The sequence below is a fragment of the Schistocerca serialis genome, chromosome 4, assembly GCF_023864345.2.
Source record: "Schistocerca serialis cubense isolate TAMUIC-IGC-003099 chromosome 4, iqSchSeri2.2, whole genome shotgun sequence".
Classification (NCBI taxonomy): Eukaryota; Metazoa; Arthropoda; class Insecta; order Orthoptera; family Acrididae; genus Schistocerca; species Schistocerca serialis.
This window is the reverse complement of record NC_064641.1, coordinates 514,453,653-514,468,556: the sequence shown is the minus strand read 5'-3', so window position 1 is coordinate 514,468,556 and position 14,904 is coordinate 514,453,653. Positions and strand designations below refer to the sequence as shown.

The window sequence follows — 14,904 nt, the reverse complement described above, 5'->3', positions numbered from 1 at the left end:
AAGTGACCAGTTCGCGTTTTGTATTCTACGCATCTTCTGGTTACACAACACACGTCCAAGCGATTGCGAAGTTCGTTCCGTACCGTATGTAACAACATCCTGTCGATGCTCATCAGAGCACCACTGATACGTTCTCTTAGCCGTTCCAGTGTTCTTGGCTTTGTTCCTTAAGGTACTCCCAAAAAAAATGTCACGAGACGTTAGGTCAGTCGAACTGAGGGAGCCAAGTGGACAGAGCCACAGCGTTACCACTACGTCCAATCCGGCTATGCGGAAAATGTTTAGTTAGTGACGAACATCGATACTCTGATGAAAGGTATACCGTCTTGTTGGAAAATGAAATTCTCGCTATCAGTAGTCAGTTGTGGAAACAACCACAATTGCAACAGATCAAGGTGAGTCTTCTCACAGAAGAGAAACAGTCCATGCAGCTTCGTCTGTGACATAACTCAGAAAACATTAACCTTCGGCGGGTCTCGTTCATGTGCGGACAATTTCATGAGGATTTTCAATGCCCCACACTCACATATTATGGCAATTAATATCTCCAGGTAAATTGAAGGTTACTTTGTTGCTGAATATCAGCTTGGGAGCGAAATGTTCATCCTAAAGTGCTTTCTGCATTGTGATGCAAAACTTAAAGTGCGTTTTTTTTTCTTTCTTTTACTTCATGCGAAACTTTCCCTCGCCCTCTCCTGTGTTAAATGTGGCGCCATGTCAATCGGTACTCTTTTCTGTTTGCAGAAACAACCGCTGTCCCTAAATTGTCGATACCAACGCAGAGTGATCTGTTCACGTGGTAGTTCTTTTCCGTTATTCCTTTTGAATACAAGCTGCACTGTTATAACAGGACATCACGCATATTCCAACACACTCTTTTTTTTATTTTGACGCCATTTTATCAATGCACTAGATTCGTAACCCAACTAGTGGACACAGTTGATAGTTCTGTTCATGCATCATTCATATTTTTACGTGCACTGCTTTGGAAAGTACAGAACTTTGAAAATGAATGGACCATTTATAGTAGCCCTTTATTATTGCACGTGGGAGTGAAGGTCCCTGGGTCAGCACGCAATCGAGGTTGATAGTACATGCACAACTGATGCGTTTTCCTTGAGTACCATAGTACTTGTTTACCGTAACGTCAATGCTTGTTTCCAGTAACAGCCAAGAACAATAATATCTCGGTTGAGTAGTGCCTGTGTTCGTGGCGCCTCTGTTTAGAACTAGCACATGAAAATGTTCAAATGGTTCTGAGCACAATGGGACTTAACTTCTGAGGTCATCAGTCCCCTAGAACTTAGAACTACTTAAATCTAACTAATCTAAGGACATCTCATACATCCATGCCCGAGGCAGGATTCGAACCTGCGACCGTAGCGGTCGCACGGTTCCAGACTGTAGCGCCTAGAACCGCTCGGCCACCCCGGCTGGCAACTAGCAGATGAATTCTCATTACCGTGAACGATTCGCCCTATTGATTAGGTACAGCAAGGGCTACGATCAGTGTCGGGATATGGGCAGATCTGTAATGCTTCTACTTCCATTCTTGCACTGTCCAGTTCCGTTTGTTGTTGACTGATTTACAAAATGGCTTTAGGTGACTTTGGCAGCCTCGTTGATCAAATCAGTCGCATCTAGGACTGCCATAAATTCCTCCAAGTTAGCTTTAGAAATGTTTATTAATTTTTCACTGATTTCTATAAGAACTTAGCCTTTAGAATCGACAATATATTTCGAGATTGGCTCATCCCAATTTCTCACTCTACTTACATATTTTTTAAAAATCCTTTCGTTAACTTCATCGCCTGGTATGGAACGGACCTAAAAATCTCCCTTCTATAGCCAGTCCTGATAAGGATCGATGATAAGTGACGTAAGATTCCAGTCAGGCGTTTATGGGGTGTAGAAGAATAAGACTGAAATTACAGGATAACGAAATATTAATTTTTACTTCAATTTTTTTCACGGATTACAGCTCTCCTGGAATGATTACTAGTAATCACCTTCTTATTTGTGTCATCCATTAGTAACGGAATGTATGAGCAGGTACCGTTTGGAAGTATTCTCTCCTTGTTGCAAGTAAATGACACCCAAGCCAAACGCAAAGACTGGAAATATAAGCTCTACATACTGCGTTCTTTCATCGACAACTCATTTCAAAAATATCTAGTCCCACAAGGTGTATAAGTTTAAATGAGAGTATGGTCCTATTCAAAGGTCGAAGTTCCATGAGACAGTACTATGCACTGTAACCAATCAAACGTGGTTTCAAGCTGAACAAAACTTTTCTTATTGATCTGAGACAAGCACAGGGTAAGAGTTTTCACCACTGCAGACTTGGCTACTGTGGAAGTTCAAAACTACTATCATGATGGGAAGGGGCTTCTTCTGCAAGCAGTGCGAGTACAAACTGCAGGAAGTACTACACTCCAGAATAGGCTAAAAGTCGTTTAACAGAGATGAGCTCTGGATCCAAAAAATCATCTGACTCCATTGCTTACACACGTTGGGTACGATATGGGTGTAGCCGCTACCACAGTTAACTCTCCGCACTGTGTTTTTCTAAGTGGGCATTCCACACGAACTTGAAAGGCTCTTATAGCTAAATGTACCCACGCAAAACAATCTCTTGAAATGTGTGAACGATTCTTCGTCAGAAATCTGGGCCAGTTTATAAACGCTTGTGTAAGTGTTGCAGAGCACCTTCAGGCTATTTTAGTCATATGCACCACAGGTAACTAAAAGAGTGGTACAAATTTGAGATAATGTATGTAGACGAGTCAGCCGAGAAAGGTTTGCGAAAATCTGGCACTAAATTCCTGGAGCTTGTCTTATAAAACTGTAACTGAGAAAATAAGATCCTCTACTGTACTTTCCACAACCCAGACGTGAGGCTGGGTGACAAAAAACTGGAAAGGGTTCACTGAAGTTCTTCGAGTTCTTCTTACAGATAACGACAAAAAATGACACTGAATATTACAAAAAAAAATACGCCATAAGAGAATCAGCATGATACATATGCAACTGGCATCAAAGAATGTAATCATAATTAAACAGTACTTATGGGTCTGTTTCATCCTTAGTTGTTCCTCAATACCGTTAGGACGTCTGTAGATCTGGTGTTGAAGGCTTGACAGCATCATAACAAAATTCCTCGCTGCATTTTCTCATTACAGCAGCAAGTTTGGCCAACCGTGACCTGTGCGCCCAAACAGGGGACCGAAATCTGCAATTAATATATACTCCTGGTACAATCGACTTTCCTTCACGTGCGTACGTGACCTCCTTTGTCCCATATTAATAATTTTATTTATCATACAACAGCTTTTCCTTGTTGCATATTCTACGTGGGTATTAGATGTCCGGTGTCCAACTAGATACGTATCTAAATACCTGCTGACGGTATTCCCTCGAATTGTAAACTGATTTATTTTAATCAGTGGATCCCTAATAAGCCTTCCTTTAAGTCATGCATATGTCAGTTTTTGTGGTGCTACCTTCAGTCGCACCTGCGAGCACCACTCATTCATGACTCCAAGAAATTAGCTGCGATTCTTTTCTAGCGAATGTCGACTGTTGTGTTGCACTACAAGTAAAAAGCCATCAGCATATGCTGCAACTCGTAACAATTCCTCACTGTTTTGTAATCTATACAGAAGTAGTTCTAAGTTAACATCCCAGAATTACGGACCGCAAACGGATCCCTGAGGACATTCTCTCGTAACACGTTTTGAACTGTTGTTGAGGGACTTGACCATGTCATCTATCGGCCTCTGCAGTAATCTACACTGAAGACCCAAAGAAACTGCTCCAGCTGCCTAATATCGTGTAGGGCCACGCGAGCGCGCAGAAGTGCCGCAACACGACGTGGCATGGACTCTCCCATGTCTGATGAAGTACTGGAGGGAACTGACATCATGAATCCTGCAAGGCTGTCCATAGGCCCGTAAGAGTACGAGGGGGCGGAGATCTCTTCTGAATAGCACGTTACAAGGCATCCCAAATATGCTCAATAATATTAATGTCTGGGGAGTTTGGTGGCCAGTGGAAGTGTTTAAACTCAGAAGAGTGTTCCTGTAGCCACTCTATAGCAATTCTGGACGTTTGGGGTGTCGCATTGTCCTGCTGGAATTGCCCAAGTGTCACCTGTCAGATTCGTATCTAGACGTATCAGGGGTCCCATATCAATCCAACTGCACACGCCTCACACCATTACAGAGCCTCCACCAGCTTCAACAGCCTCTTGCTGACATGCAGAGTCAATGGATTCCTGAGGTTGTCTCTACACCCGCACACCTCGATGCAATTTGAAGCGAGACCCGTCCGACCAGGCAACATATTTCCAGTCATCAAAAGTCAACGGTCCCAGGCGAGGCGTAAAGCTTTGTGTCGTGCAGCCATCAAGGGTACACAAGTGGGCCTTCGGCTCCGAAAGCCCGTATCGATGATGTTTCGCTGAATGGTTCGCATACTGACACTTGTTGATGACCCAGCATTGAAATCTGCAGCAATTTGCCGAAGGGTTGCCCTTCTGTCACGTTGAACGATTCTCTTCAGTCGTCGTTGGTCCCGTTTTTGCAGGCTCTTTTCTGGCGGCAGCGATGTCGGAGATTTGATGTTCTACCGGATTCCTGATATTCACGGTACATTCTTGAAATGGTCGTACTGGAAAATCCCCACTTCATCGCTACGTCGGAAATGCTGTGTCCCATCGCTCGTGCGTCGGCTATACACTACGTTCAAACTTACTTAAATCTTGATAACGTGCCATTGTAGCAGCAGTAACCAATCTAACAACTGCGCCATACACTTGTCTTATATAGGCGATGCCGGCCGCAGCGTCATATTGTGCCTGTTTACATATCTTTGAATACACAAGCCTATACCAGTTTCTTTGGCGCTTCAGTGTAATAGAAATCCGTGTAACATTCTTGGGCTGCCCGTTTCCCTTCTAGATTCCGTATGTTGCCGAACGTTCCAGATATGTCTATCATTTTATACGTATTACATATTTTCTCTCTATTTCTTTGTACTCAGTATTCTACGTATACATACCCTTCCTAAACCTTTACTGAGCATTACTTAATCCTGTTAGAATCCTGTCACATTTTAATCAATTGATTAGTGCTTTCATCAGCACATTTGTCGGGCAGACAGGCCGGTGTGACTTGGGGAATAGGGGATTCTTATTTTCTCCGTTTTTTATAATGACTGCTTTCCAGAATCTTTTTAAAGCCCCTTGATCATTCATTAATCGAATAAACTACTCATTTGAGGAGTTACGTAAAGATTTAATAAAGATTGTATCACCTTTCCTGGTATGCGATAGGAGCCAGGAGCTCCGGAATTTTTCATCTTGTACATGATTTTAGCCACCTTTTCGTCCGTACACGGTTATTGGGGGCTGTTCCCTAGACCTACAACTAAGGATGAAGCAGGTCCATAAGTATTGTTTCATTGTGATTGCATTATTTGATGCAAGTTGCATGTCTGTCATGCTGATTTTCTTGTGGCGTGTTTATTTATCCTGGAGACCAGTAGCCTATGGAAAAAGGATGCGCCGACTTGTTCATTTAGTTATTGGTACACATCCTTTCCGACGTTGGTTTTCCCTTTCTGTGCTCATGAGTGAATGAAAATGAGAGTATCGTAAGTCTGAATGCTTATGCGGGTAACCATAGAAGAATGAGTACAACAGATGCATTGTCAACCTAACTTCGGGAACAAGTTCAGCAATGAACGACAGGTAAGAGATGAGTCGAAGATATCCGTAAAGTTAGAACTTTGGTTTACATTGGTTGGCCAGGACCAACGGGTTCTTTTCCCCACACCACTCTTTTGAAAGTGGAGCCGGTTCTCTGCGTCCGCTGTGATAGGCACTCAGGTCGACGGACACACTCTATGAGACGGTCTCGTTTATGCTGTGGACACAGCTATCAGAAGGCGTTATTTAGTTGTAGAATAACTTAATTCGTTTTCTTTCAGCATTACTTTCGTTCAAGAAATGAGTCTGGGTCCTCTAATTTGGATCCTCTATTAAATTTTGCTGCAAGAGTGTTGTCTGATGGTGATCGCTTTGTTTGAGACTGAATCGTGGATATGTGCTAAAGTATCTTATGCCTTAACCATTATGCGTTCATATCTATTTAATATTTTGTTCTTAGCTCACTTATAAATTTTATCCCAGTTTAATGATTGTTTCTTTGCGACTAGTATGAAGACCATTGTTCATCACCACCCCCACGTGTTTGTGATTTCATAGCTGGTAAAGCATGCTATGTTGCATTGTGTAGCACATTAAAATTTACATAGAACGGCGGCTACCCATATTCCACGTGAATTATTAACTGGTGATTACCTTTTTGTTATTCGAGACTTTCATTGACAATACCGTGTCTCTGGTGTGGGCTTCACTCACCACACACCATGTTTACTATTTCGTTTGGTTCACTAAAGGAAATTTGTGTAACACTTTGGGACTTTTTAAATGATTACAGCTTCCAACATGCTGCTCAAGTTGTTACTCGGTACTCATCTGAATAATTACTCAATAACCATCAGTAGGGGAATAAAGAGAGAATGACGATACTTTCAATTTATTCATCCCTGCCCCACTGCGCCCTGATCATTTAATTACCCCCTCCCCTCGAGGAAATCCCCAGCCTGTCAGTTGGTCCTTCTGTCATCCCCCATATGAGAAATTGCAAACCCTCTCCCTCCCACCCCCATCTCTCCCCTCCCCTCTCTCCATCATCCCCCAGCTGCAAATTGGCAGGAAAAATTGCTCACTCAGTCCTGAGCTGTTTGTGTGGAAGGACATAAGGTAGTTCATTTTCTTTATTTTGGAGTGTTATCCTGCTGGAAGATGTTTTTTTTTAATTTTTTTCATGTGCTCACCTTGACATCTGGAGTCCAACTGACCTAGTTCACATTATCACCATCAGAGGCAACTTGAAATTATGATGTCACAGGTGAAAAAAAAATGACAGGAACCAACAGAAATGCTTATACAGAGGGACAAACCTAGTCAGCAGATTCAGATACGTTGGATATTGTCCCACAGAATGTAGGTGACACAACAACCAGTTCTTCTTTCTCCAGGAATACCTTTTCAGTGTTCACCAGTCCTCCCGAGAAAATCTGTGGTCGATTGTGTCAAAGCTGGTGTAAAATCCTTTGGGTCAGATGTTGTTCACAAGGTCAACATTCAAGGAATGTCTTTGTTGGCGTTCATCAATGTGACCCAAAATAAATAGTTGCCACCTTCTTCAGAGCCAAGTTCAGCGTCCTGGTGTTTGCCATATAACTTTCCCAGATGTCTTTGAAGGAAGCGTTTGTCTGTGAAAACAGGAAACGCCCTGTTCTTTGTTGGTCTTTCTAGGAAGGTCTTTGAAGCTGCCGCTAGAGGTCTGCTGGCTCAGACACACTGGGGGGGATAGTGAGGTTCACAAGGGAAGAGCGTCCTTCAGGCAGAACACAGAAAGTACATTGTTAAGCGAGCACTCGAAGTATATTGTTAAGTGAGCATTTCTTATAGGAAAGGTCTTAGATGCAGCCGCTACAGGTTGACAGACTGCATCAAAGTCTGACAGATACAAAAGTCAATACGTTTCTGCTTCCAATCCTTGGGTTGTCAGAGCGAGAAAAAAAAAGGTATGCAAAGACTGGAAGAGACGATGCACAAAGGCGACATCGTCTTTCTAGGAAGGCCTTTGAAGAAGAGACAGACTGAGCCAACGTTTAGTTCTGGAAAATACGCATAATGATATGCAGATGATCGACCATCGACAAAGACGAGAGCTGTCAGCGCATCTCCATATAGGATTACAGCTGTTCACGGACCTGAGAGGGCCACCGAGGGAGACTGGAAACGATCCCAAGTTGCATCCTAGCCAACAGGAATGTGGGAAATATAACGTATGAAACTTACTGGCAGATTAAAACTGTGTGCCGGACCGAGACTCGAACTCGGGACCTTTGCCTTTCGCGGGCAAATGCTCTACCAACTGAGCTACCCAAGCACGACTCATGCCCCGTCCTAACAGCTTTACTTCTGCCAGTACCTCGTCTCCTACCTTCCAAACTTAAATATGCCAGTAAGTTTCATATCAGCGCACACTCCGCTGCAGAGTTTAAATCCCATTCTGGAATATAACGTACGGTTTGCGAGTTTAGTGCTTATATTCTTACTTGAACATGGCATCTCAAGACGAAAAAGTTGGCCAGTCACCTCCAGAGCCGAGAAGCCACCCCAGTCGCAACAAGCTAAGCCATGGCTTCCAGTCAGCTGAACCCTCGTCACCACAACTGCCGCAGGCTAAGGACCGGCGTTATTAACTCCTATCACACTGCGAGATAAGCAGGTGCGGCTTGGATGTAGAGTTCCAACTGCAGTTCCAACCCCAACATAGAATTCAAAGTCTAAAAAATCCACTTTACCCAATCCGAGATGACGGCCGCTGTGGCCGAGCGGTTCTAGGCGCTTCAGTCCGGAACCACGCGGCTACTGCGGTCGCAGGTTCGAATCCTAGCTCGGGCATGGATATGTGTGATGGCCTTAGGTTAGTTAGATTTAAGTAGTTCTAAGTCTAGGGAACTGATGACCTCAGCTGTTAAGTCCAATAGTACTTAGAGCCATTTGAACCAATCCGAGATAGGAATGTTGTTCTCCATACACTACGAATTTCTCAGGCGAAATGTAGATGCCTCCCATTTACGTGTGTTATTTTCGAAGACAGAAGTAGTCAGAGCATACATGCGTTTTCACGTTGCTATAGTATCGTTATAGTGCGAAAATCCTGTACAACAGTATAGCACCGGCTATATTTTCTCTAAGTATTCTCTCATGCGGTAAAAAGACATGTTCGTATCAGCTTAATATCTGTTACATCTTGCATCACAGGACTGGAATATCAAACTCATCTTTGGTTCATGATGGAGTACCTCGGTCACAGGATGCCTCCTCGCTATCGAACGCTCTTAAGGTAGTCAAATGCCCCATCAACTGTAAAGTGTCTTAAAGCAACCAAACAGCGAGACAGAGGAGCGGTAAATATTAGGTTAATGCTGAGTATAAGCTTACTAATTTGATAGTATAGCTGATTTTATTATGCTGACCATCTCTCCCTGCGTAGGCGGGAAACTGAAAAGACCAAACCGCAAGGAAAAAACACCTGATTACCGCTCCAAATCACAAATCATATTTCTGGCATTCTCGCTCTCGTTTCCACCCGCCCTGCGGCACATCGTTGATACCAAATTGATTGACTAATTAATTAAATTTATCGTGAAAATCCCTTTGCGTGGTAAGTAATTCTTTACCTATAATCGGATTACACTAACCAGGCAACTTTAATGGAAATTTTCGTTTCGAGGAATCCTATCGCCAAAATTTAGAGGACAGGTGAAGCTGGCTGCAGAAGGGTTGTACTGCCGCCAACACACATTTCGCATCAGGACCACGAAGATAAGATATGAGCAAGTAGCGTTCACATAGAGGCATATACATTCTCTTTTTTTTTTCCTCGCTCTGTTTGCGAGTGGAAAAGGAATGGTTAGTAGAGGTACAGGATATCCTCCGCCAAGTACCGTGCGATGGCTTGCAAAGTATACATATAGATGTAAATGTAAATTTAGTCTACCTATCACGATGCCAATCCATCCATTTATAGATAGGTGTCATGCATAATTTTGGTAGCTGAACCGACTGGGAGTGAGCAGCGATGTTGTAAAGCTGTATCGCTGATGTCAATCCAATATCTCTGATGTTTGCGAGCGCACAGAGAAGAGAGAATGTTAAGCTGTATTAGAGTGAGGAAGCGATGGCTGTATTAAGTTTCAGATTTAATGTCTCAATTTATCAATTTATTCAGTCAACATAATTATATTAAGATTGTAACGGGAAATGTTTTGCGAAGAAGGAAGTCTAATGGAATGTCAAAGGTAAATATTATAATGATATTGCTTTTCCTCACTATTGCTGCGTCATCGGACTAAATTGGTTATTGTACTGAGACTTGCAAGATTTGAGAGGTAGGAAAGTGTATTGTTTGGATGTTGAGACGTTCATTAAATTTAAAATCTTCCATGAGCACTTTTTCACAGTATACAAAAAAACAGTTTTGTCATTTATGTGCATACTTTATTCTTTTGCCAACCTTGTTCTTACAATTTTTTATGGGTCATGGAACAAGGCGTGTTCGAAAAACAGTTCGATTTGCAACTAACATAGAACTCATTGCACCTTTCGAGTCTCTCTGCGCAGATACAGTAATTTGCAGCTTTAACATAGCGGCGAGCAAGACAGAGCAGTACTGCAATGCGTTATCCAGATTTGCGCAGAATAGAGGTAAGGACAAAAATTTTGATTTTTTTGGGGGCTGACTTATTTAGACTCAGTTTTTGTGATGAATTTTGCAAAACTAGTTTCTCTAGGTTTCACGTCAAAGTTCATTATTCAGGCAGTTTATACTGTTCAAAATTATTGCAGTCAGATTGCTAACCTTTACACTTTGAAAGCCTTCCATTTTCATTACGATAATTGATTATTATTATTAAAGTGCAGTTTTGCTTACACATTATGACAGTACAAGTTTCATTATGACAGTTCATTTATAATTACAGCTGAGACCTTAGAATCAAAAACAGTACTTCAGCTACATTTTTAATTATTGAAATGAAAACTTTCACTATATATTATTTTTAATTATTTAAAGAGAACATTCACATGGCAATGACCTTGTACAGTATGGGCGACGTAGGATTATTTTGAGAAACAGTCAGGAATAGTGTACTTTTCCGCCTTACTTATTATTATAATTTTGGCGCAACACGAATTTGTCTACTAACATTGTACCTCTCTTTTCAGATTTGACACCTACTGTTTTCGACGTTTGTCTTTTACATCTGTGATTTGTTTTTTTATATCTCTGTCATCATGCTGCGTAGTACGTTTGTCAACAAATCACGCACTACGATGAATTCGCAAAAATCTAATTTGCGAAAAGCAATCGACAGCAACAATATCTTAGCTGATCATTCTGTTGCTACTAATACTAACAATATTTCTGACGTAATAATGCCAGATGCTGTGTCTTTGCAACGGGATAGTCAATGCACGAACATTGTAGACACTCATAATTTTGATGTTACTCAACATTCCGATATCAATATTTGTCGTAAAACTGTTCTTTCATTTTCTGAGTACAGCAACTGCACACAGGCAAATATGGAAGATTCACTCCCTTTGACAAAATCCGACACACAACCTAAACAAAACTTTTCTGACAATTCTGTTATGCAACAGCGTTCTCTGACAATAAACAATTCAGCTTCTTTTTTTTTTTTTCAATCAAGTTTTTGAACGCCTGTTGCAAGCTATAAAGACATACGAAAATAAACGTTTTGAAGGACAATCCACTCATTTTGCTGAGGAACTTAAAGAAAACAAGAAGGCATTTGGAAACGTTATAATGAACAATCCATTCGTTTTGACGAACTTAAAAGACAGTAACGAGCAATTTCAAAAACTTAATGATAAATGTTCTAAAAATCATGAATCTCTTACAGAACCTTTTGATGCACAGGTTACTCATTTTGAGGAGCTTAATCACAAATTGGAAGAGCATAAAAAATCTTTAGATGCGCTCCGTGACAACCAGAAAGCACCCTCTGACGAATTAAAAGACATCCACAAAACTTTAACAGACCGTATAAACGATGTTTCGACCGTGGTAACCAATGTCATATCTCTTTTAAGCGAACTAACTACAGCTCATGACAACCTTAATCAACGTGTGTCATATAGAAAAGTAGCCGTTGATGAACAACTTAATACCATTTCTCAACAGAAAGTCGGTACCTACCCAGTGAAATTGCTGATACTCTGCAAAAGAAAACGCGTAGTCATACTGTAGAGTTACAGTCGCTTAAAGATAGTACTACCAAAATTCACGTCCAATATGGCAATCTGAAAGCCGAATATGATGAACTCGCCGACACAGTAGCACAATTAAAATTAAATCATGACAATAAAACTGAAGGTACACAACCGGTACACTTCACTGACACTGAAGAATTTCAGTCTCTTGAAAACTTTAGACAGGGACAGGTGCAAATTAACGGAGAAATCAAACAGGAACTTAATAGACTTAACGCTCGCTTATCTGACAATAAGAACGATATCGTTTCTCAGGACTCTCACATAACTTTGCCACGCATTTTATCGATCAGCATACAGAACATTCTCCGCAACCTCAGCTTACTAAACGGGTCAGAGAATGAAACTTTTTACAATCACATGACAACTCTTCCATGTTTTTCTGCTGACAGCATTCTTTTGACGATTTTCGAGCCGATGGATTTGACTACAAGCATCTTTAATTTGTCACAAAATTCAAAGTATTTCGTAATGGTCCTAACTATCTACAGCCCTTGGACTGGATTCAGCAATTTACGTTTTGTTTGCCGCCAAGCTGGCTTGTCTCTTATAAATTAGAATTTATAGCTTTTTGGAAGGGGAACCATAGACGAGAATGTGACCTATTGCTCGCCATTGTTCTTTTCTGTAGAATTCCAAAGCGCTTTCCTCCCAGCGTACTCGTCTGAGATGACATAGCGTGCTGTAACAGACAAGTTGATAAATGTATCGAATTTCAACAAATCGAATTTTGAAACGTTAACACAATACAAATACATGGAACATGTGGCGTTCGCTGTGTTATTTGTAAATGAAAATGACAATCTTATTTCATTACATTGAGTAATTACTAAATAAATTTTCTCCCGGCTAAAGATTTGGTCAAGTTGCTAAAGAACTCCAAGTTAACGTTGTGTTAAAGTGTTGTCTGTAAGTTGTGTAAGTGTCACTAAATCACAGTTCATACAACAGATTCTATACAACTATTGATTATGATGGAAATAGTTATCTTCAGCAAAATGATCATTAAAACCACCGAATATCAGCCGCGTACAACACTGACGTATGTTATCTGAAACAATATTCTTCGCAACTCGTGCATAATTAATTTCGGCTCCATACATCAGCTAGAAAAGTTTGTTATAAGGATCGTGCTATGAGCACTGTTTTTAAAGAACCAATCTGGTTCGAATCATTTTCGTTAAAATGAGTTCGGGACCACCGGTGCACATTTATTTTTACACATTTTTATTATGTTCGGCATTTACGTCTGCAGAGTTGCGTAATTTGAATTTGCCGCTGAGATAATTGTTAAGATGGCGGCAGACAATTGTTAGAGACTTTCTATTGTTAGAGCAAATAAGATAAGTATTTGAAATGCTTATTAAACTCTGCTTTCGTATTGTGCACTTTTTAGACTTCATCAAGCAACATTTGATTTTTTTCTAAGGAAAACACAGAGAAAAACGCGATACAAATCACTATCATCAATGGCTGCGCTCCTTGCAGCGGAAAGAACTGGAGCCAGGGACAGAGACTCTTGTGACATTATCCTGACTGCTTTGTCAGAGAATTACTTCGAGCAGATAGTTAGAGAACCAACTCGTGAAGCTAACGTTTTAGACCTCATAGCAACAAATAGACCGGAACTTTTCGACTCTGTGAATGTAGAAGAGGGTATCAGTGATCATAAGTCAGTGGTTGCATCAATGACTACAAGTGTAATAAGAAATGCCAAGAAAGGAAGGAAAATATATTTGCTTAACAAGAGTGATAGGGCACAAATCGCAGAATATCTGAGTGACCACCATCAAACGTTCATTTCTGAGGAAGAGGATGTGGAACAAAAATGGAAAAAATTCAGAAACATCGTCCAGTACGCCTTAGATAAGTTCGTACCGACTAAGGTCCAAAGCGAGGGGAAAGATCCACCGTGGTATAACAATCATGTACGAAAGGTACTACGGAAACAAAGAAAGCTTCATCATAGGTTTAAGAGTAGTCGAATCATAGCTGATAAGGAAAAGCTGAACGAAGCGAAAAAGAGCGTAAAGAGAGCAATGAGAGAAGCATTCAACGAATTCGAACATAAAACATTGGCAAACAATCTAAACAAGAACCCTAAAAAGTTTTGGTCATATGTAAAATCGGTAAGCGGATCTAAATCCCCTATTCAGTCACTCGTTGACCACGATGGCACCGAAACAGAGGACGACCGAAGAAAGGCAGAAATACTGAATTCAGTGTTCCGAAACTGTTTCACTGCGGAAAATCGTAACACGGTCCCTGACTTCAGCCGTCGCACGGACGCCAAAATGGAAAATATTGAAATAAACGATATCGGAATTGAAAAACAACTGCTATCACTTAGTAGCGGAAAAGCATCCGGACCAGACGAGATACCCTTAAGATTCTACAGTGATTATGCTAAAGAACTTGCCCCCTTTCTATCAGCAATTTATCGTAGATCGCTGGAAGAACGTAAAGTACCTAGCGACTGGAAGAAAGCGCAGGTCGTTCCCATTTTCAAGAAGGGTCATAAATCAGATGCGAATAATTATAGGCCTATTTCGCTTACGTCAATCTGTTGTAGAATAATGGAACATGTTTTGTGTTCTCGTATTATGACGTTCTTAGATAATACAAATCTCCTTCATCATAACCAACATGGATTCCGCAAACAGAGATCATGTGAAACTCAGCTCGCCCTATTTGCCCAAGAAATTCACAGTGCCGTAGACACTGGCGAGCAGATTGATGCCGTATTCCTGGACTTCAGGAAGGCATTTGATACGGTTCCGCACTTACGTTTAGTGAAAAAAATACGAGCTTACGGAATATCGGACCAGGTTTGTGATTGGATTCAGGATTTCCTAGAAGAAAGAACACAACATGTCATTCTTAACGGTTCAAAATCTGCAGATGTAGAGGTAATTTCGGGAGTACCGCAGGGAAGCGTGATAGGACCTTTATTGTTTACA

General features: G+C 41.1%; 1 non-coding gene across 1 annotated transcript; it reads right to left on the bottom strand.

The window, feature by feature from the left end:
- Window positions 1–7,953: 7,953 nt before the first annotated feature.
- Trnas-cga (transfer RNA serine (anticodon CGA)) lies at window positions 7,954–8,028 on the bottom strand. The gene has a single exon. It is a non-coding gene; the product is annotated as a tRNA-Ser (tRNA).
- Between the last annotated feature and the right edge of the window lie 6,876 nt (window positions 8,029–14,904).